Source organism: Melanerpes formicivorus, unplaced genomic scaffold (assembly GCF_026170545.1).
Source record: "Melanerpes formicivorus ecotype bairdi unplaced genomic scaffold, bMelFor1.0.p_v2 SCAF_5, whole genome shotgun sequence".
Taxonomy (NCBI): Eukaryota; Metazoa; Chordata; class Aves; order Piciformes; family Picidae; genus Melanerpes; species Melanerpes formicivorus.
In genome coordinates, this window is record NW_027142357.1 from 36537284 (window position 1) to 36558868 (window position 21585).

Below are 21585 nucleotides of genomic sequence, written 5' to 3' on the forward strand. Positions count from 1 at the left end.
GCATATTTCTTTATGCTGAGATCAGCTTTCTTCAGAAATAACGTTGATTTTAAAAAAAAAATAATAAAATAATCCTGGCATGTAGCATTTAACAAGGTTAGCAAGTTGTACATATTCCTGAGTGCTGCAAGTATGATTTTTTTACCTGCTCGTACTGCAATCACTTAAGACTTTCTTCATTGCACTGTGGTGTAACTTTATAGCGTTAGGGTTTATAGGGAGCAGTCCTTTGGCTCTTGAAGCGTACTTTAACCCTGCCCGAGTTTGAGACCCTGCCAAAGAAAGAAAAAGCAGGGAGAGACCATGTGTATACTTTGAAGGGCTGCTGTAGGGAAGGGCTACTCTTACTTCCTCACAAATAACCTGCATAGGTCGTTTCAGGCAAGGCAAACCCACCAGTATTTAAAAAGAGGTACCGTATTTGTAAATAATCTTTTGTGCGTCAGCAGCTGGTGATTTTTAATACTTCCCCTTAACTTTACCTTAATTCCCTCACCCTTGTTGCCTTTTTAATGTATCTAGCTCCTCTGGAGCGTAAAGTTGAACGTTGCATCCACTGTGAATTTCGGGTTTGCTTGGCATCTTCAGAATGCCTCCTCTTTCGAAATGGGTCTCCATTCCCCCCCCCCAGCCCGCCTTCGCCAGCTATTGTTTGTATCGCGGATTCTTTGTTGCCATGTTAAAACTATTTTTTTTAACCTGACCTTAATCTGCAGTGTAGGCATTACTTTAGGTACTTAAGGTGCGCAGCCGTGTTTCTCCTACGATCGATCCAGTCATCATTAAAAAAGAGCAAATACCGACTCGCATCCTTTCGCCGTTGTCTGAAGAACACGAACTGCCCCTAACTTTTCCTGCACCTAAAACGAACGTGCCTAGGGCACGTAACGCCTGCGCCTGGGGAACCGCAGGCCGCTTGGCGCCCCGCTGCTCCCGGGAGGCGGCAGCTCGTTGGTTCCCGAGGCTGGAAGGAGATAAACAATCCTGCCTGCCGTCCTGCTCACCGCAAATCTCCTTGTGGGGAGCGGGGCCGCCTGACGTCACCCCCGCCTGGCGAGGCTGGAGGAGCCCCGCGGAGCGACCGTCTCAGCCTGGCGCGGGGCACGGGCCGTCCGCCCCCGCGCGCGCCCCCGCCCGCTCGGCGCGCGCCCCCGCCCCGCGCGCCCCCGGGCTCTGTTGAGCGCGGGGAGGGACAGCCGCCTTCCCGGCACACGCAGCCCGGCCCGCGGCCACCCGGCATACCGGCAGCGCTCTCCCCGACTGCGGAGGTGAGTGAGAGCCGCGAGAGCCGCTCCTCCCGCCCTGCGTGGGGAGCAGGCAGAGTTGTTTGGTTTTATGTTTGGTGGGTTTTTTCTTTCTTTTTTTTTTTTTTTTCCTTCCCTCCGCGATGAGCACCTAGAACGCCGCAGCGCTTCGCCGTGCCTGGCTTTCTTGGTGTAGGCAGCGCCTGCCGCGCCGACCGCTTCCCTGCCGGTGCGTATCGCCTCTTTGTTGTGGTGGGCTGGCCGCGTCCCGCCATGGGGCCCTGCCCGGGCAGGCCTGCGGCCGGGAGTCGGAGGGGCCGCGGGGAGGCGAGTCCCGGGGAGGCGGCTGGGCTGGGGTGTCTGCAGACGGGACGGCCGGGGTCCCGAGCGATTTTAAACTTTACTTACGGCTGCAAGCCCGTCCCTTGGCCGGGCGACGCCGGTCACGTCTCTGCCGGCGGTCGCCCGCAGCCTCTTGGGCGGCGCAGCAGCTGGCGACGACCGCCGGGGCGGCTCTTTTGTGTGGCACGGCGCGCTCCTCGCCGGCTCTCTATTCCCCTCGCTGGTGCTCCCGCTCTCTTCTCGCCGCAGCGGAGCTAGCCCGCCGGCCGGGGCTGTCAGGCCGAATCAGGCGTGCCGGGCCCAGGCGTGCCGGCCGGCAGGGCGCGGAGCGGCGTGAGCCGTTCGACGGGGCCGCGCGGAGTGGCCGCTGGGAAGAGGCCGTGCGGAGCCGGCAGGGCTCGGCCTTTCGCGGGCGGCCGCCGGCTCCGCCGAGCTGCGCGCTGCCTATCGCGGGCGCGCAGGGGAAGCTCGTTCCGCGGTGTGCGCTGGCAGGGCGGTGGGGCGGGCCGGGAGCGGGCGCCGCTCCGCCGTCTCGCTGCGGGCCCCTCAGCCTTCATCTTTTGTGCGTGTCGCGTCCTTGCGAAGAGACACAAGCAGCTGCAGTCCCGCGCCGAGTTGTTGAAATTTATCCCTTTGTGTATATTTCAATATCCTCCATTTTTCTGCCCTCTAAACAACGAGCCTTTCGCCATCTTGGGCAAATTTTTATTCCCGAGTCTGCCTGCCTCTTCCAGGAGGGGATGCGTGGAAATTCTGAAAGTCCTTTTGGAAAAGACTCAAAGTTTAGGAAATGTTATAGGGACATACAGTGACGTCATGTAAAGTTTAAGGGGGCTTTTTCCAGAGTCTTTACTTTTCCCCGGAATTCCTGGTCTAACGTGCTGTAAGCCGCACTTTAAAGAGAAAGGCTCCCAGTTGCGACTGCACGTTCAGGGAACATTAAGAATGTGTTTCTTTATATGGCGTCTGGTTTTGTAACAGGTAGAGAAAGAATTGCGCTTTGGGGTAGGTCTCCCCACCCCCCATCTTGGGTGTTTTTTTTGTTTGTTTGGTGTGTGGTTGCTTTCTTTTTCTTCTTCTCCCTCCCCCCCCCCCCCCCCCCCCGGCCTTTAGTATTTAATACGTAATGCTTGCTTAACTGTTCGCTTGTTTAAAAACACGTTCCAAAGTTCTTACGTTAAATAATCGCTGGAAATTTGCATTATTTTTGTTGACGGAAAGTAGTAATCTGACGTCAAGTACTCGGTACAGAATCTTCCCTGCGGATTAAGCAGGATCGGTTGTGGGGTTTGTTTTGTTTGTTTGTTTGGGGGGACGGGTATGAGAAATATGGGATACGCAGTTCAGTTTTTATCTGATAGATTCGAGGGACGTATCTGGAGGCAGATTAACTACATTGTTATAAGGTCCTGCTTGGAAAGTACCCCTCTCTGCGTTGCGTGGTGTTCCAGATACTGTGTAATGTGGGTGGCCAAACGTAGTTGCTATACTAAACTAATTTAAAAAGAAGAAAGTATCTTTACCTGTGGCTATGAGCTCTGTGTCAGCTGTTGTGAAAAGGGAAGCAATATCGGGCAGTGTTCAGTTAATTTGCTTCTCAACTGCGTCTCTAAAAAAAAAATCTTATGGAAGTTTTTCTGGTCACATGATAGGACTTAGTGAAGAGTACCTGATGAAGAATAACTGTTGTAGGTTAAGTTCTGTCTTTCCACGTATTTTCCTATACTCGTCTTACTTGCTGCATATTAACAGTCACGCCAAGGAGAACATGAAACTGCCTGCATTTAATTTGCATTTTGTCTTCAGGGTTGGGAAAAGCACTGACAACTGTTAACATAGGAAGTAATGGGAAGAGCTGCTAGTACATCAAGACGCTCTCTCCATCCAAGTCAGTATTGAAGGATGTGCCTATGGTGTCCTTATGGTGGTGTTGGAGCAAATGTCAGATGCTTACCTCAAGGGGCTCGTGTGGGTTTTGTTGTTGTGGGGTTTTTTAATGCATCAGAAAGTGTGATTGAATCGAATCCCGCTATGTAAAAATTAGGTAGATGAAAATGTTTAAATAGTTGAAAGCTTGTACAACAGATGGTTCTAAAATTATACATGCAACAAAGGTCTGGAAGATTTGACAGATTATAAACGGTGAGCAACAGAGGATAAGTAGTTCCAGTTGCCATCTCATACCTCTAGAAAACTATGTGTACATGTTTGTCACAATGCTGCAAAATCAATAAACTGTGTGGAGTTAAGAAAATGGTAGCCCAGGTAATTTTGATGGACTGTGTATAGAGGGAGGATTAGGAGTTGTAAAGGGATCTCTTTGATGCTCAAGAAATTTTATGTTGATTTCAAGCCTGAGATATTTGTTTAATCATAGATGATACAAATTCCTTGCCAGCAATGCAATATTAATATCAGGTTGTGATGCAATTGTTAAATAGAACTCTGGAGAGAAAACAATGTTTTTTCAGAGGGTCAGGCGTTGTTCTCTTTTTGTTTCTGACCCAAAGTCTGTACTGAATTGCACGAAATAAAGCTGTGTGACTACTGTATATTGATAAGAAACTAGAATTGTAGTAGCAGTATTTCCCATACCATTAAAAAGCCCCAAAACTAAATGCCACTGTGCTGGGTTCCCTACCAAGTCAGTGTTTCCACAAAAAGTAATTGTTTCCAAGTTTAATTCCCACAGAATGTCGTAGGTTGCCAATAACGTTGGGAAATTATTTGAATGGTATTACAGGAAAGATAAGTAAATACATGCTTTGTACCTTTTTGATGGGAAATAGTTTATTCTCGTTGATGGATATTAAGATGCTTTGCATTTTCAAAAGAGACATTGTCCATGATTTTATGTTATGGAGGGAATAAACCTTGCTTGACCACTGCACTATATTTATTTCATCCTTATACTGACCTTACGATAAGGAGAAAATGCTACAAGAATGAGTTCTTGTCTTGGGAGACGTTGAAAATGCAAATAAGACAGTAATGGAAGGCTTTCTTTTTAGGTCCTGTTGCCTTTTTTGTCATTTTCTTTGTTTGCATTTTTATTACAGATCTGCAGTGCAAAGGAGCAGATGTTTTGCAAAACATCCTGATGTGTTGCTTTTTCTTAAGGGAGTGCATTGCTGTTTCTTCTGATGCATCGGCTTGACAGCTGGTTGATTTCATGGAACTGCTAAGAAGCCATTAGTGGTGTCATTGAATTGAAACAGAAGTCACTCCCAGCTTGAACTGCAGTTTTTAATATCATTGTTGCTACTTTTCTGTTTCCACACGATGTGGAATCTCGCAGTTGCAAAGAAAAGGAAGTTTGTGCTCTCTGTCTCATCTCCCTGAATTAGGGAAGGGAGACATTAGACTGCTTTTAGCTTTACAATATTCTTCTAATGGCATATATTGACTTAAGAGATCTTAGATGTTGGGAGGTAAACTTAGCACTACCACAAATGCATTTTAAAGTGCACACCCCCTGACACAATAAGGACATCCCACAGCTCAAATTGCTTCAGTGTGATTCCACCTGTGGCATCCCTAGTGTAGGTATTTTTATATCAAACCAGAGGTGGGTGGAGGTTTTTTTCAGTTAGCAAACTTTAAGATAATATCACAGAAGAGTGGTAGTTTTCTGCGTTCATCACTTGGATTGCTTACTGAAGATTTCCTGAAGTCTACCAATATTCTCTCAAATGTGGTTCAGCTTTTGAGTTAATCTTGTTTTACAGTACATCCAGTAAATTATATTGTACCATATATTCAACTGGTTTATGATCACAAGTTATCAGAGGGAACACTGTCACAAGCAGCAAAAGAATTGCCAGATTTGCAGAAGGAAACTAGTAGGTTCACATTATTTTCCATATGAAGATGAAAGTGTGTTATCTTCACTGTTACACAGATAAGGACTCTGCACAGAAGGATTTAGTCTTTTACCAACATCACAATAATGGTAGAGGTAGAAGGAAAAATTATCTTCTGTGCTGTGCTAGGTATCTATTTCCTTGAAACCTCAAATGCATGGTTTGTTATTCTGCAGGGAGTAATACTTCTGTATTACTTGAGGTAAGTGGAACGCACATAGTTGTTAGAAGGAATTGGTACCCTGTTTTCATCCAGTCTCTGCAGAAGGACCAAGCAGGATGCAATATTTTTCTATTAGCTTCTTAATAATACAATTTTAAATAAACAAAGCTCCCCCTTCCCAAAACAAACAAGCAAGCAACAACAACCACCAACCAACCAACCAAAAACCTGGAACATTTCATCCAACTAGCAGCACACATTTTCACATCTTAGCTGTGCTAAGCTCTTTTTCCTGTTTACTGCCTTAAATTGGCAGCTATATAGTGCTATGGTCTTGAGCCACTCCTTGAAAAGCAAACCCCGACTCTTAAGAGATTGATACAGAATTTCACTTGAGAATTACATGAAAATTAAGTAAAAAACCCTTATGCTACAGTATAATTTTGTTCGTTGTTGTTGGCAGGGTGAGGAGAGAGAGAAATTGTAATTTATTTTGTTGCAGTACGGGCATTTAATGAGACCTCTAGTTGAAAGAAGCACTCGGGAGTTCTTATGCTTGCCTGTATATTTATTTATTTAATTTTTAATGTAGCAACAAGGAAAAAGAAGATACAGGCTGTGAAAATCCCTGCTTAGTTCAACAGAACTAATTTATGCAGTTGGCAAAATTGCTAATACCAACTTCTTCTCTCTTTATGTGAATGTTTTTCAGATCAATGGGGAAAAGACAAATATCAGATAAAGAATACACTTTTAAACCTTAGCTAGTGACAGTTGATCTCTTGGAGGTAGTCCCTGGAAGTACGGATTTATCAAAAGATGTGCTGGGCTTGTCAGTGTCTCCATTTCATTCTTTCCTAGGATGATGCCTGTTGCCTTTAACCTGAAATCTCTCCCATTGCCTGCCTACTCACACCCATCAGGGCCTCCTGAATGTCTTGTTTTCTGTGTGTAAAGGACATAAGACTCTCTTTTCACTTGATGTAGGTCAGGCATTGTAAAGAGCTGAATGGGTTAAGCCTTGGTAGTTTGCAAAAAGAGATTGCAGAGATTTTTCTAGCCCCTGAGGGAGGAATCGTACAAACCCTTCAGATTCAAACTACTGAAAATGGAAAGGTACTATCGGAAGGGCTGGTCTACCTGATGGGCTGTTCACACTAGTAACTGTCCCTTTGAAATCCGTGGGACTGTTAAAGAGTTGTTTAGTAGGTAGGTTTAGAAATTATTCAGTGACTTCAGCTGAAGTTCTGTCTTTTTGGAGCCTCACACAGAACTTCTGCTCCGGAATTGTTGGGAGACAAAATGAATTTTAACTTTTGTGTAACGGAGAAGAACCCTACCAGTGTGTTCTTGTAAATTATGGGAAGTGTAAACTAGATTTTGTTTAGGATATTTATTGAATATGGCGATTTAAAGGCACAAAATGCTCTGCCTAGCTGTTTTTGAGCTTGGATCTTAGTTCTGAGACTGCTGGATGAGAAGCTAAAAGCTTGAAATCTAAGGAGTATATTTCTTCACTTTGAATACATAGCTAGCTTTCTTTGATTGTGATATTAATGAATTAACAGGGAAAGAGTCCTTCTAAAAACAATGTATCTGGTACTTCTTTAGAACAGTGGTGTGTGGTATTCAAATACAGTCGCCAAAAGAAGCCCACCGCCCTCCTTGAGTCCTTTCTTGTGCAAAAGAATATTACTGCAGATGCATAGGGACATAATTGTGTGGATTTTGCCCCATTTTCTGTTCTTACACTTTTCCACAAGCATGCACTCATTAATCAAAGACGCTGTACTCCTGCTGAGGGCAGAGAGGTTCATCAAATTGGCAGCCAGTTTGGTGTAAAGAACAGTGTGCTGAAGCTCTTAACGCGCTGGGACATAAATAAATCTAAGGTCTTTGTATGCAAACCCTGGAGGTTAATACTGTATAATTCGATGTCCTGTCTTTGTTTTTATGATTGATGTCTTTAAGTGTTTGAAGCTTGACGCAAGCCTTCAAGCAGGTCAGGGCCAATCGTCTGACTGGCTGAGGCAAAAAAAAAAAGCATTAACTTGGCAGAGGGGCTTTCTCCTGTGCTGTGGAGATTTTTAATTTATTTATTTATTTTTAAACTGGGAGATGGTGGTTGTATTGCCTGAGCTGTCATAAGAAAGTTCTAGATTGACAAGCCCTGCTGTGATAATGGACTTAGTGCACAAAATGCTGATGGTTTGGTCCTGTTTGTTCTGAAGCTTACTGCTATTTGTATCCTTAACAGAACTAACACGTAGAACAAATGAAAACTACTGGGATTTCCCTGTAGAAATAGTGCTGGGATTTGGCTTTAACATGAATTGGTTGCATATTCATAATTTAAGAACAGCTGGTTACAGCAAGCACATAGTCATTTGTATGCTATTATAAACCATTCTACTCACACACAGAGGCTGTGCTTGAGCTGGTTTTTTTTTTTTTTTATTGATCTACCTGCATTCAAAATCTGGTCACTGCAGCCTTAGAGGCCTTTCATTTTAGCTGTGCTTGCATCACAGAACAGCCTCAGTATTAAATATTTAATTTTAACTAAATGATGAATAAAATGATAAACTGAGCTTTGAAGAAACAAAGCGTGAGGGTGAGCAGTGACACATCTTTAAATGCAAAATCTTGTTATGTAAAGCAGCCTAGAAAAAGTCACATCAGCCAACCTTTGTAGTCCTGTGCTAGCTTTTGTTGTTCTGAATAATAAATCTTTGTTAGATTTACCCAAGGTTACCTTGTGAAAACTGTAGCTGTTGAAATCTGCGGTTTTCGTGCATTGTATGCCCAGTGCTTTTGGAGGAAACCCCAGAAGTATAAAATGCGATTATATTTCACAAAATGATGGGGTAGTACAATAACAGCAAGCACAGTCTTGCCAAGTATCACATGGAAAAAATAATGGATGTATTAGAAATGACTGTACTCTTACATGGGTAAGCTTATCTGCCATTATAATGTGCAAAATACATACTTAGAAATATTGGTTAGTAATATATACAGGCTGTGCTAGTAAAGCTGATTTCCTGTCGTCTTCCTTCAGTTTTACTTTCCCAGCTTAAAATGAAGTAAGGCATTTCCACTAGTTTACATATGTAGTTAGATTACTTTTCTGTGTCTTGGCTCGCCCTAGAAACTGGAACTTCTACAAGAAGAAATGAAATTTTGACTATAAAAATCAGGTTTTGGAACATCCTTAGTTCTTGTGGGACTAAAAGGGAGTCCAAAGGACTAAAAGGGAGTCCAAAGTGCCCACTTGCATTTGTCTTTTCTTCCAATATGTTGCAAGTTAACTACCACTTAACCTGGCCATGGCAGGGGGGTTGGAACTAGATGACCCTTGTGGTCCCTTCCAACCCTGACTGATACTATGATACTACTAGGTAGAAAGAAAGTATTTCTGAGGAAAGGCGTACATAAAATCTTACTTTATATATGGATTCGGGGAGATGGGAAGCTACTGAGGAAGGATCCTTACTGTGTTAGTCAGTTAGTGAGTTAAAAATGTCAGGCATACATGCCTGAAAGAGTCTAGATTTTCAAGCTGTATCAGTTGATTTAATACAAGATATTATCACTCCATTACAGCTGTGGTCTTTTCTAAGTAGTTACAACAATTTAGAGAAGGCTAAACTGTAGGAAATGCAAACCAGTATTTTTCCACTGCAGCTCTGATCATTTTTCATCCTTGGAGTTACCCTTAAGCACCTCACTGCTTCTTTTCATTGTTGATGAAAGAGTTAGATCAGAGATAATAGTTGAGATTACAACTGCGTGGTTAGGAGAAAAGTGAGTCAGGAGTGCTCAATAGATCGTTTGGGGACCCAACCCCTGTAGCAGCTGTAATGCCAGAAACAAATTCTGTGGGGATTCTAAAGAAGAGATGCTTTTTTCTGCCCCTCCTCCTGGGAGTAGTCTACTTATTAATCATTGACAAGCATGACAGGCTGTGACTTTATTTTTTTATTTTTTTTTCCTCCTTTCTCCCCCCATATCATCAATATAGACCATGTTAAAAAGTTGCTGATCCAGTGAGGGTCTGAGAAATGGGAGGAAAGCTGAGATCCAGAGTCTTGATTAAAGACAATGACAGTGTGCAGATCAGTGAGGAAAAACAAACCCGCGGTAACACATTCCCACAATTCTTTATCTTCCTGGCAACTTCCAGAAAGCACTTAGGTTTAGTCATACATTCAATGCACTGAAGAAACATTGGGAGGACAGGGTTTAAGCAAAGTGAGTGGATGCTTTGAACTCTCAGAATGGCCTACTAGAAACCTTCAATTTGGCAAGTTTGTTTGTTTTCAGTTTGTTTGGGTATTTTTCTTACTTCCCAAGAGCTACCAAATAAAAATAATATTACAGAGTCTGTATTAGTTTACTTGCTACTTAATACATGTAAGGGTGTTGGGAGCAGTAAGTTCTGGAAAAGGAAAAAAGGCCTAAGGAATGAATATATTCCTAACATGCTGACAAACCAAAGTCCTTTGCTGTTTTTTATTTTACAGTGATACTAGCTACACTTCTTGCAGTTGTCATCTATTTCTTTTCTAGAAGTGCATTTCAAGCCTTATTCCCCCCTTGGCTTTTATGTATAGCAAGTTGTCTTCAGTGAACCAGATGTATTTTTGAAAAAGAGTGGGAAATGTTGATTCCCTGGGTGAGCCTTGTCTGGAGGGTTAGTTTTGAAGTAGTTTTCTTTACAACTGTGTGAAGAAGTGTGTTCATCGTGCAAAGGAATAGTCAAAGGGCGTGGGGGGAAGGAACTCAATGGCATGTTTGGGGGTGAAACTAATGTTAAGTGCACTAAGTGTAGTCACTTGTAAAATGTCCCTTTTCTCCTGGCATTAAGAACCTAAAGGAACAGCCTATCTTAGCTAACTTCCTTTTTTATGTGCATGTGATAAAGATACAGAGTATCTTGGAAAACTTAGCCATTTTTATTTCCAGAGAGATGTTTTCTGTGTGTCAAGCTCTCTGATTATCATTGAGGTAAATGTACAATCTTTAGAGTCTTGCAGATGTCAAAAAATCTTCAGTGTTAGCAATAACCATCTTACAGATATACATCACATTGCAAAGACTGCTGTGGTGTTATACATGATTTATACAGAGGAGCTAAGTGGGATCACCTAACACACATGGTAAAACTGAGCTACCTTTTTTGCTTCATACTGACCTCAGCAGAGCTGGGTTGCATTCTACTGATTTTATGAAAGACTGAGGGAAGGGTTCATTCTGTGGTGTTTGTTTTCCCCATTGCTTCCAGTAGCACAGGCAATGATATGGACAATTTGAGTCTGTTGTTTTGGGTGCGGGGTGATCTATTTCTGCATTTAAAGATTTCCCTGTCTTCATAAGAAGGAAGAGTTGCTGGTATGACTAACTGTCACTTTTTATACATTCACATTTTGTGATTCTAAACTTTGTGATCCTTTATTTGGAGGAAAAAGTAGAATGAAATGTAAATTACTGGTATGTGTGAGTCACTTGCCTCTTACTAGACATAGAAAGACATGCACAAAATAGATTAATGCTTACTTTTCAGGTTAAAACTATTCAAATCTGGACTGTTCCCATGAAAAAAGGGCATAATGGGTCTTTCATTTTGTGTCTCTTCAATTTCATGAAAAGACAGTTATTTCTTTTGCAGTTGGTGTGGTAATTTGGGGTATCTAGCCCTGGACCCATGGGATGTAATCTATTCTGCCACAGTATTGTAATAAAAGTTAAGATACTACTTGTTTATTGAACATCCATGTTAGTGCTTATAGACAGAGAAAGGCCAATGCAAAACTGACTCTAAAATGTTGCATGACATGGGCTAAGGGGCATCAGATTGCTTAAGGCATATATGCAGTTTTGTGAGAAATTGCATTCATCATGACTTCACCAAATTGTTTAGAGACTTTGGTTTACAGAAATTCTGATTGATTTATTCTGAAAAAACCAGCAGCCACATGCAGATTAAAAATAAGTTAAGACCTTGTGCTAGTTCAGACCTTTCAAACAGTACTTCAAATTCATGAGACCCATATTGTTTTCTCCTATTGTGTAGCTTGTCCTGAGGGATTTTATTTTTAATGGCTTGGTTACAATGCTGGATACCTTTTATTTTTTTAATAAGATATGATTTTAAAAGAAATTTTACAGGGTATAGGCTGAGAATATCTGTTAACATATATTAATTCAAGTCACCCTGTCAAGTAGAATAAAAAGCAAATAAACCTGAAAGGAATCATCAGTTTCTGAACACTTTCCATATGAGATGAGAGCTTATGTGATCCAGCTTGGGCTGTGACCAAGTGCTATAAAATCATGCTTGGAATACTAAAATTAATGGAAAACAAAATTTTTTTGGCATTTCAGGTAAGACTGAAATACAATATTGAACATATAATAATCTAGTAAAACAAAGCCCAGTAGTTTCTTAGCATAAACCACAAAGTTTTGTCTAAGATTTAAGTGAATATTGAAATTTCTTTGTATTATGTGAAGGATTGAGAAGTAATCATCCTTGGTTTGTGATTGCTTCCTATGCTTATTTTCAGTCACTGATTCTCCTGTCCTTCATTCTTGGTTTTTTACTGTGCTCTTTTTGCACTGAGTTGTTAGTGTGTGGCCTTCCATTAACATAATGTAGTAACAAATAATTTTATGTACTGTAACTTTGACCTTGCCAATTTTCCCGTGTCCCTTCATTTTCCTGTCCCTGTGTGTCTATTTAGTCTTTAGGTATATCACATAGGATGTTTGTGAACTCAGTCTTCACCCCATCTCTTTAACTTTTAAAGTATTTCTTTAACTACTCTCCAGCTCTAGGAGATTAATTCTGAGGAAGAAGATATTTTCATTCTGCTCCTCCAGTGAATTCTCCCAACACCATAGCTGATGAGCCTCATAAATTTCTAAAATAGCCTTCAAAATTGTAAGGGGAGGGTTGATGATAGTACACTCCATACCTAGTCCTTATTCCTATTGTATATATTGTCCATGTGTAAAAATCAGTCTTAAACTAATGGTGTGTTGCAGAGTTTCTGATATTAAGCTAGCTGGAAATGTGGGGATAAAACCCACAGTCCTTGTAAGGTGTAGGCCATAACCTATTGTTAGTGTCAGCAGAGTGGAAAACAAACCAGAAGTTCCACAATCAAAGGAGGAAAGCATTCAGAAGGAAAAACTACCCGGGAAATGGCAGGGTTAAAGAAGAATGCATGGACCTGAGGAATCCCTAATATTTTACCGTGTTTTAGTGGCAGAGAGATGATTAAAGTTTTGTTTTCTTGTGGCCAAGTGTGACTATGATTGGGTAGTACTTGCTAAGAATACTTTGGATTTAGTCTCTACTGCTTGTAGCAGTTCATGACTGAATTGCTCAGAAGCAAAAAAACACCACTCAAAACACCCAAAAACAAACCAGAAGAAAACCAGAATCCATTTCTGTTCTAAAATAAGACCAGAACAAGCTCATTTATTGTGGTGCCAGCTATGCACGAGTGAATAAATGACAACTCTGTGTATGACAATATATATGTGTACTCTTATACAGGAAGGGAGAGTAAGGAAGAAAAATTTTCTTGGGTGTCAGAGTTTTCATGCTCTACAGGTTCTTTTATATTTCTGTGGTTATTTTCACAGCCTGGTTTTTGACTTCTAGCACAGGGCCTCTAATGTAATTTATATTTATTAGCATATTGGAGCGCAGAGGTAAACTCTTTTTTTTCGGGGGTGGTGAAATAGCACTTCTACCCTCAGCTGTTGTTTATCTCTTTTATTTGTTTTCCCTAATGCCACATCAGTTGCCATGGGAACAAAAGTAGAAACGGAGAACCAGCTGCTGGCAACTGAACTATCTGACTTAGTTTCTCCTTCTCTTTCCGTGGGAACGTGTTTTAGAGCAGAGAATAAAACAAATACTTAAATCATGCTGGTGAATTTTGCTTTACCTTTCTGTGACTCCTCTGACTTGGACAAAAAGTAGTGGAGCATGAGGGTTTTACTGTGAGCTTGACAAACAGGCCATGGGTAGCCAGATTAATGTGTAGGGAGAAAACAGAGTTGAGGAGCTGCCTAATTTTTGCTTTTAACAGGTGATTTCAGAATTTTATATTTATGTTTGTCTTAAATTTTACATCTTTCCATTAAATTCTGAGAATGAGCAAATTGTACTATAGTGCATGTCTTCATAAATGCCTTTCAGTCATTGATCTAGTAAACCTTTGGTAGATGGAAGTAAAATTTCACTCTGAACAAATGCACAGGTGTTTTGCCAGCAAACTGATGAATGATTTAGCTAAACAAAGCATTTCAAAGTACAGGGACATGCCAGTAAAACAATTCCTTTGGTTTTGAATCTATGTGAGCAAGTACTTGGGCTGCGGACTTGATTCTTCCAGGCCTCAACTGTTAATCTTAGTCTTATTTGGCTAATTCCTAGGGTACTGAGTACATTGTTCTATTGTAAATGTAAAAAAACCCAACTTTTCTTTGTACTTGATCTTTTGAAAAAAATATCCTGTTTAGAATAGAATAGAATAAACCAGGTTGGAAGAGACCTTCAAGATCATCGTGTCCAACCTATCAACCAATCCAACCCACCTAAACAACTAACCCATGGCACCAAGCACCCCATCAAGTCTCTTCCTGAACACCTCCAATGATGGTGACTCCACCACCTCCCCGGGCAGCCCATTCCAATGGGCAATCACTCTCTCTGTATACAGCTTTTTCCTAACATCCAGCTTAAACCTCCCCTGGTGCAGCCTGAGACTGTGTCCTCTTGTTCTGGTGCTGGCTGCCTGGGAGAAGAGACCAGCATCTGCCTGTCTACAACCTCCCTTCAGGGAGTTGTAGAGAGCAATAAGGTCATCCCTGAGTCTCCTCTCCTCCAGGCTAAGCAACCCCAGCTCCCTCAGCCTCTCCTCACAGGGCTTGTGTTCCAAGGCCCCTCACCAACTTTGTTGCCCTTCTCTGGACTTGTTCCAGCAAGTCAACCTCCTTCCTAAACTGAGGGGCCCAGAACTGGACACAGGACTCGAGGTGTGGCCTAACCAGTGCAGTGTACAGGGGCAGAATGACCTCCCTGCTCCTGCTGGCCACACTGTTCTTGATGCAGGCCAGGATGCCATTGGCCCTCTTGGCCACCTGGGCACACTGCTGGCTCATGTTCAGCCTGCCATCGACCAGTACCCCCAGGTCCCTCTCTACCTGGCTGCTCTCCAGCCGCTCTGACCCCAGCCTGTAGCACTGCATGGGGTTGCTGTGGCCGATGTGCAGAACCTGGCACTTGGATGTGTTCAATCTCATGTTGTTGGATTCTGCCCATCTGTCCAGCCTGTCAAGGTCCCTCTGCAGAGCCTCTCTACCCTCCAGCAGATCTGAATACATCTGAATAGTTGCTGAGTATTTCTATTTGACAACCAAAACCTATCCTTTGTCAGCTTCAGACACTGTTTTCAACCTTTGGCGGGTATGTAGGGGTGTGTTTGTATTAGCACACACCAATATTTGGACCACAGAATTAGGAACTGCAATACATTCGCTGTGCATAATGCATACTGTAGCTAGCATGAAACCATTTACGTTTTAGAGGTAGAAATTAAAGCATATACTAGAAAAATAACAAGACAAACCAGTTCTTCTGTAAAGTTGGAATTCTGAGTTTGCCTTTCAAGTGTTAACGTTCCAAGCTATCTGAAATGATGTCAGAGGTGCTTGTGTGAAATTTTTACAAGGAAGAGTGTTTCGAGCAAGGCTTTGCAACATGTTATTAGACCGCCATTCTAAGAGTTTTATGTGGAATCAGCTTGCTTGAAATAAAGTTTTATGGTTTTGATGTATTTTCAATGGATTTATGAACTTTCTGAATGATCTTGCGACTTTGGAACGTCATTTTAAGAATGGGAATAATGTAAAACATGCAAGGTGCATAAATGATGTCCATTACTTGACTGACAGGAGTTTGTTCTTTTCACTGGGAGAAAAATTGTCATACTGAGCTATCTAGAAGACAAAGCATAGTAGGGATCAACTCAGTATGTTGTTGGTGTTAATTTAAATGGAAGTAGAAAACGTCCTCATGCCCTCTCCTAAAGACTTCACACGAAGTTGCAAATAAATTGCAGCTTAATTTGCCCTAATGTGCTTGACTGGAGTAATAAATGAAAGTTTTGAAACTACCTGTGTCCTGTGGGGCTTAGAGTAGCTGAGGCAGAGTTTGCATCTGGTTTAGAGAAGGCCTGTTGTAGCTTGTACATAAAAAAAGGCTCAAAGAGGCCACCTGCTACATACAGTTCTCAGCCTGTTTTCCTTCTGGATCATCTGTGAAAGGAGAAGATTAAAAACACATCAGAAGCTAGTGTGAACACGTTACTCTGTTTGTTTTTGTCCTTCTTTTGAATGCAGCAGGTAATCTCTCCATGCTGTACATGTGAATGATGTAGCTATTTTGTTAGTAAGCAGGACATTTTGGGGTATAATCCCACTCCTAAATGCAGGTCTTACAATAAGAATGAATATAATAATTATACCTGCAATGACATTGCTGCTAATAGCATACAACATTATTTTTCAACACAGAAACCTGAGTGTTAATTACCCACAACCAGGTTTGACTATGAGGTTGTCCATTATGGATATACTGGGTTTAGCTCTGATGGCAAGAACAAGAAAAATAGCAGTGCTAGGAATTTGAAAAATGAGCTGCTAGATGAAACCTATTTTGTTCTTTTGTGAGAAAGCTTTGTAGATTGAAGTTTTGTAACACTTTCTTAAGAGAGAGCTTTGTGGCTTCAGTATCATAGTGATGTTTTTAAAGGATTTTTTTTTGGTCTTACAAAGTAACAATTAGGCTAAATTAAGTCTCTTAATAATCTTGAGTTTGTTTCTCATTCATGCATATTGTAAAAATCAAGGCTTGCATTTTGTCAAATGCACACATTTTCTGAATAGAATGTATGTAATTCAAGCAAAACTGATCTAATGGAGAGACCTGTGCAATGGAAGCAACCTGATCCAGGGTGGCTATTAGAACTGATGTACTGAGTTAACATTGCTTGTAAAGGTGGTTTCAAGAAGGAGGTGTGTGTGTATTCCCAAATTGTCTTTCAGTGAAGGAGATACACTGGGGAAGGTGCCCTGCTGGATCTGCAGTTTGCAGAGGAGGACTTGTCACGTGAAGGCTGTCTTGGGCACAGCAGTTGTGAAAATACAGTGTTTGAGGAAGGAAGGGACTCAGCAGAATCGCTACCTTGTGCTTCTGGAGGGCAGACGGACATGTTTGGGGGCCTGGTTGTCATTGTCCCTTTCAAACCACCACAAAGCCTTAAGGGCCAAGGAATCCAGGAAGGTTGGATGTTCGTCAAGAAGGACAAAGCTCAGAAACAGGCCATACTCGTGTGTTGGGAGAAAAGCTATTGGGGAAGCATACTAGCTTTGGCTGAGTTTTGGCTGGAACTCAGAGTGAAAAAGGAGAGTGGAAGAAGGGGCAGACGGCTTGGGAGGACTACAAAGATGATGTGAGGTTATGCAGGGAGAAAAATTAGAAAGGCCAAAACTCAGCTAGAACTTAATCTAGCTACTGGGCTAAGAGACAATTATGAATCCTAAAATGCTTGAGTTGGAAGGGACCTTAAAGATAAAATCATCTAGTTCCATGCCCCCTGCCATGAACAGGGACACCTCCTACAAGGTTACTCAAAGCCTCATTCCAGCCTGGTGTTAAACACTTTCAGCAATGAGGCATCTACAAACCTCCCTGGGCAACCTGTTCCAGTGTCTCACTACCCTCATAGTGAAGGACTTCTTCCTAATGTCCAACCTAAATCTGTGTTGCTCTAGTTTCAAACCATTGCCCTTCATCCTGTCACCACAAGCTCTTAAGTCCCTCCCCAGCTGTCGTTGTAGCTGCCTTTAGGTATTGGAAGGCTGCAATAAGGTATCTTGGAGCCTTGTCTTCTCCAGGCTAAACAGACCAAATTTCCTCAGCCTGTCCTTGTAGGAGAGGTGCTTCAGCCCTCTGATCATCTTTGTGGTCCTCCTCTGGACCCTCTCCAGCAGTTTGTTGTTCTTGTGTTGGGGGTTCCAGAGCTGGACACAGTACTCCAGGTGGGGTCTCAAGAGCAGACTAGAGGAGCAGTGCCACCTCCCTTGACCTGATGGCCAAAAATGTTGCTGTAAATACATTAACAGCAAGAGTAGAGCTGAGGAGGATCTCCATTTTCAGTTGGATATGTGAGAAAACATAGTGACCAAGGATGAGGAAAAGGCTGAGGTACTTAATGCCTTCTTTGCCTCAGTAAGTCCCCTGAGCTGGAAGACCGGGAGTAGCATGAAGCCCCCATAATCCAAGAGAAAATGATTAGTGACTTGCTACACCATTTAGACAATTCCAAGACTATGGTGCCAGATGTAATCCACCCAAAGGTACTGAGGGCAGAAGTGCTCACCGAGCCCCTTCCCTTCATTTGTCAGCAGCTCTGGCTAACTAGGAAGGTCCCAGTCAAGGACCAGACTAAAAGTTGGCAAATGTGACAGTCATCTACAGGAAGGGTTGAAAGGAGGAGCTGGGGAGTTACAGGCCTGTCAGTCTGGCCTTAGTGCTGGGGAAGGTTATGGAGTGTATCCTCTTGAGTGTCATCATGTGGCACATACAGAACAGCCAGGTAATCAGAACCAGTCAACATGGATTTATGAAAGGCAGGTTCTGCCTGACTAACCTGATCTCCCTTTATGACAAGGTGACCTGCTTAGTGTATGAAGGAAAGGCTGTGGATGTTGTCTACTTAGACATTAGTAAAGCCACTGACACCATTTCACACAGTATTCTCTTGGAAAAACTGTCTGCTCACGAGTGTATTGTTCTCTGGGTGCAAAACTGGTCAGATGGCTGGGCCCAAAGTGTTGTGGTCAAGGCAGTTAAAGCCAGTTGGTGGGCAGCCAGGTGTGGTGTTTCCACAGGGCTCACTATTGGGGCTAGTTCAATTTAATACCTTTATCAATGCTCTGGACAAGAGGCTAGAGAGCACACTCAGTAGGTTTGCAGGTGACACCAAGTTGAGAGGGGGCTGTTGAACTGCTTGAGGGTAGGGAAGCTAGGCAGAGGGATCTGGCCAGGCTGGATTGATGACCTGAGGCCAGTGGTATGAGGTTCAACAAGGCCAAGTGCCAGATCCTGCACTGGGGTCACAACAACTCTGAACACTCCAGGCTTGGGACAGAGTGTCAGGAAAGCTGCCCAGCAGAGAAAGACCTTGGGGGCATGAGTTGACAGCCAGTTGAATATAAACCAGCACGTGGCCAAGAAGGCCAACAGCATCCTGGGACTGGATCAGCAATAGTGTGGCCAGCAGGATTAGGACAGCGATTGTGCCCCTGTTCTCAGCGCTGGTGAGGCCACAGCTTGAATAGTGGGTTAGTTTTTGGAGCCCTGACTGCAAGAAGGACGTTAATGGGCTGGAGTGAGTCCAGAGAAAGGCATCCAAGCTGGTGAAGGGTCTGGAGACCATGTCTTCGGACAGGTGGCTGAGGGAACTGGGGATTGTTTAGTCCAAAGAAATGGAGATTGAGGGGAGACCTTCTCACACTGCACAGGTAGCTGGAAAGGAGATGTGTTCAGGTAGGGGTCAGTCTCTTCTACCTAGTGACTACTGACACAACAAGAGGAAATGGTCTTGAGTTTGCCAGGGGGGGTTTATGTTGGACATGAGGACCAATTTTTTTTTTCCCCAAAAAAAAGGTTGTGAAGGCCTGGCCCAGGCTGCCCAGGCCAGTGCTGGAGTCCCCATCCCTGTAGGGATTTAAAACACAAGTTTACCATTGGATGTAGGGCCTGCATCATGACTCGAATGTGGTTAGGTTAAGTCAATACATTCTAATCCCTACTAGATTTAAGCATGTGCCAGTGTTCATGAACAGACATTGACCTACAGACACTTAAAGCAGCTAAGCGTGTAAAAATGTTGCCAAGTCTCAGATGTAAATTGGTCAGTGACTGGGCTCTTTTCATTATTTCAGCAGTTACATAAATGGTGTTTTGCTCTCTAGTTTTAGTAATTTTAAAAGAAAATGATTATTTTTTTTGGTCTTCATAATAATTTCTCAGCAGAAATTGTTTACCAGATTTCAGCAGGCATCCTGTTCTAGTAAGTGACATTTTCTTTACTTGCAAAAAGTGTTTTACCCCACTTGCACTGAATCGCAGTAGTCAGAAGAATGTAGCATGTTAAAAAAAAATTCAGCTGTTTTTTTTTCTGGGCAGACTCCAGGCCTCAGTGGTTTTAGGGTTTTTTGTTTTGTTTTTAAACACTACTACTTTTTCTAGGCACAACTGTCACAGAAAGAAGGAAACTATAAGTGGGTGCTGCCCCGGTGAATGTGATACTATTTGGATGTGGTAGTGTTTTATACCTGAAAGTTTGGATTTGGTGCAGGTCCACTCTTCACATCATGGCTCTTAATGATGTGAGGTACCATCCCAGTTTAAAAAAGCTGCATGGAATGGCTTCAGTTAAAAATACCAAAGGTAGTTTTGGATACTGATTCTACATAATGTAAATTTTTGGACAAATCCTTAAATAGTTACTGTTGTGAAACCAGAGCCTCGTTAGCCTTGGAGCTGCAGATGAATTTGTATTTGCACAGATTATTATGAACAGAGACTGAATTCAAATGCTATTTATGAAATGGAAGAAAGGATTTTTGATAACACTCAACCATTTCTAAAGTGCTACAGGTTCCTTTTGTGGCTTTTCCTTTTTAAGAACCTGTTGCCATCACACGTAAGATTTTTAACCACGCTGTGTCTCTTCACCTGCTTCCCCTTGCAGCTGTCCATCCCTTGCAGTAACTCTGATTTGGCATTTGCTTTCAGCTGTAATTGAAAGCAGGCTAGACACTGAAAAGTGAAGTTCTACAGTTTTCTGGAAATCAGTCACTGTGTTGAAGATGCATGGATCAGAACTGCCAGCTGTGGAAATGGTGGGCAGTATTGGCATGAGTTACTTCATCCCTGCCCCAAGCAGGTCTCTGATTCCTCAGCGTGCACTTGCTATCCAGCACAAACTTGCAATCTCCACTGTCATCACCACCCTTGCCAAGTGAGTTGTTGCAGTGGGCTTTTATTTCCTGGAGAGGATCTAGTGTATGGCAGTAGGAATATTCAGAGGACTAGTGTAGGAACCCTGCTTACAGGAGAATTTTTTTCTGCCACACCTCAAAAGTAACATGCACGTAAGGAAACCTCTAGTAAAGAGCTGTTGCATGATACTTACTTAGGTATATTCCATACATAATAGAATGTGAATATGGGATACTGAAGTTTACTTTTTGGATCAAAGTTATGTTTGCAGAATAGGTTCAGTATAATTTCAATTTTAAGTTGTCTGTCACTTCTAAGTAATTGGAGTAGAATGATGTTTACATGTGTAACTACAAGCAATAAGCAACCTATTTATTTCTGTTGGTAAAAATACCTTTGAGTCATCCCCCTGTGCACATGTATTTCTTACTGAGGCTGCAGATATGCTAACACAAGTCATGCTAATTTGTTGTTACCATTCTAGAATTGCAGGAGAGAAGAAGTATTTGTGTTGATGTGTGAAACAAAAACTTGCCTTTATGAAATGTGTGCACATAATAAACAGTTTTCTGGAGCTTTCAGCTAGTTGGGGATTTTTTCAGTACCAAAGTCTGTGTGCTTAACAGTTTCCTGTGAAACAGATTGTGTGCAGGGTTAGCTTACGGACAGCTGATTGCAGTTTCATCAATAAAAGCAGGATGTGCCATTTTATTTGGTCCAAAGTAAATGAGCAGCATAGGAGTTGAAAAAGTGTGGCTGTAGCTTGTTTTAACATGAACTTAGGTGTAGGGTTTTTTTTGTGTGGGTTTTTTTTTCCCAGTATCATGGACTGGATTGCAGTAACGCAGTAGATCATACCTGATTCACTTCCGTACTGGA

At 42.4% G+C, this 21585-nt stretch overlaps 1 protein-coding gene across 12 annotated transcripts in view; it reads left to right on the plus strand.

Annotated features, from left to right (window-relative positions):
- Positions 1–1173: 1173 nt before the first annotated feature.
- The window catches only part of BAZ2B (bromodomain adjacent to zinc finger domain 2B), a 135611-nt gene continuing 115199 nt past the window's right edge, over positions 1174–21585 (plus strand). For 5 of the 12 annotated variants that reach the window (XM_068139162.1, XM_068139158.1, XM_068139159.1 and 2 more), the window contains exon 1: positions 1374–1473. The gene's annotated coding sequence lies outside the window, so the exon portion shown is untranslated. Of the gene's footprint in view, positions 1269–1372; positions 1474–21585 lie in introns of those variants that run through there. The other 7 variants (XM_068139164.1, XM_068139163.1, XM_068139166.1 and 4 more) reach the window with 4 other exon arrangements.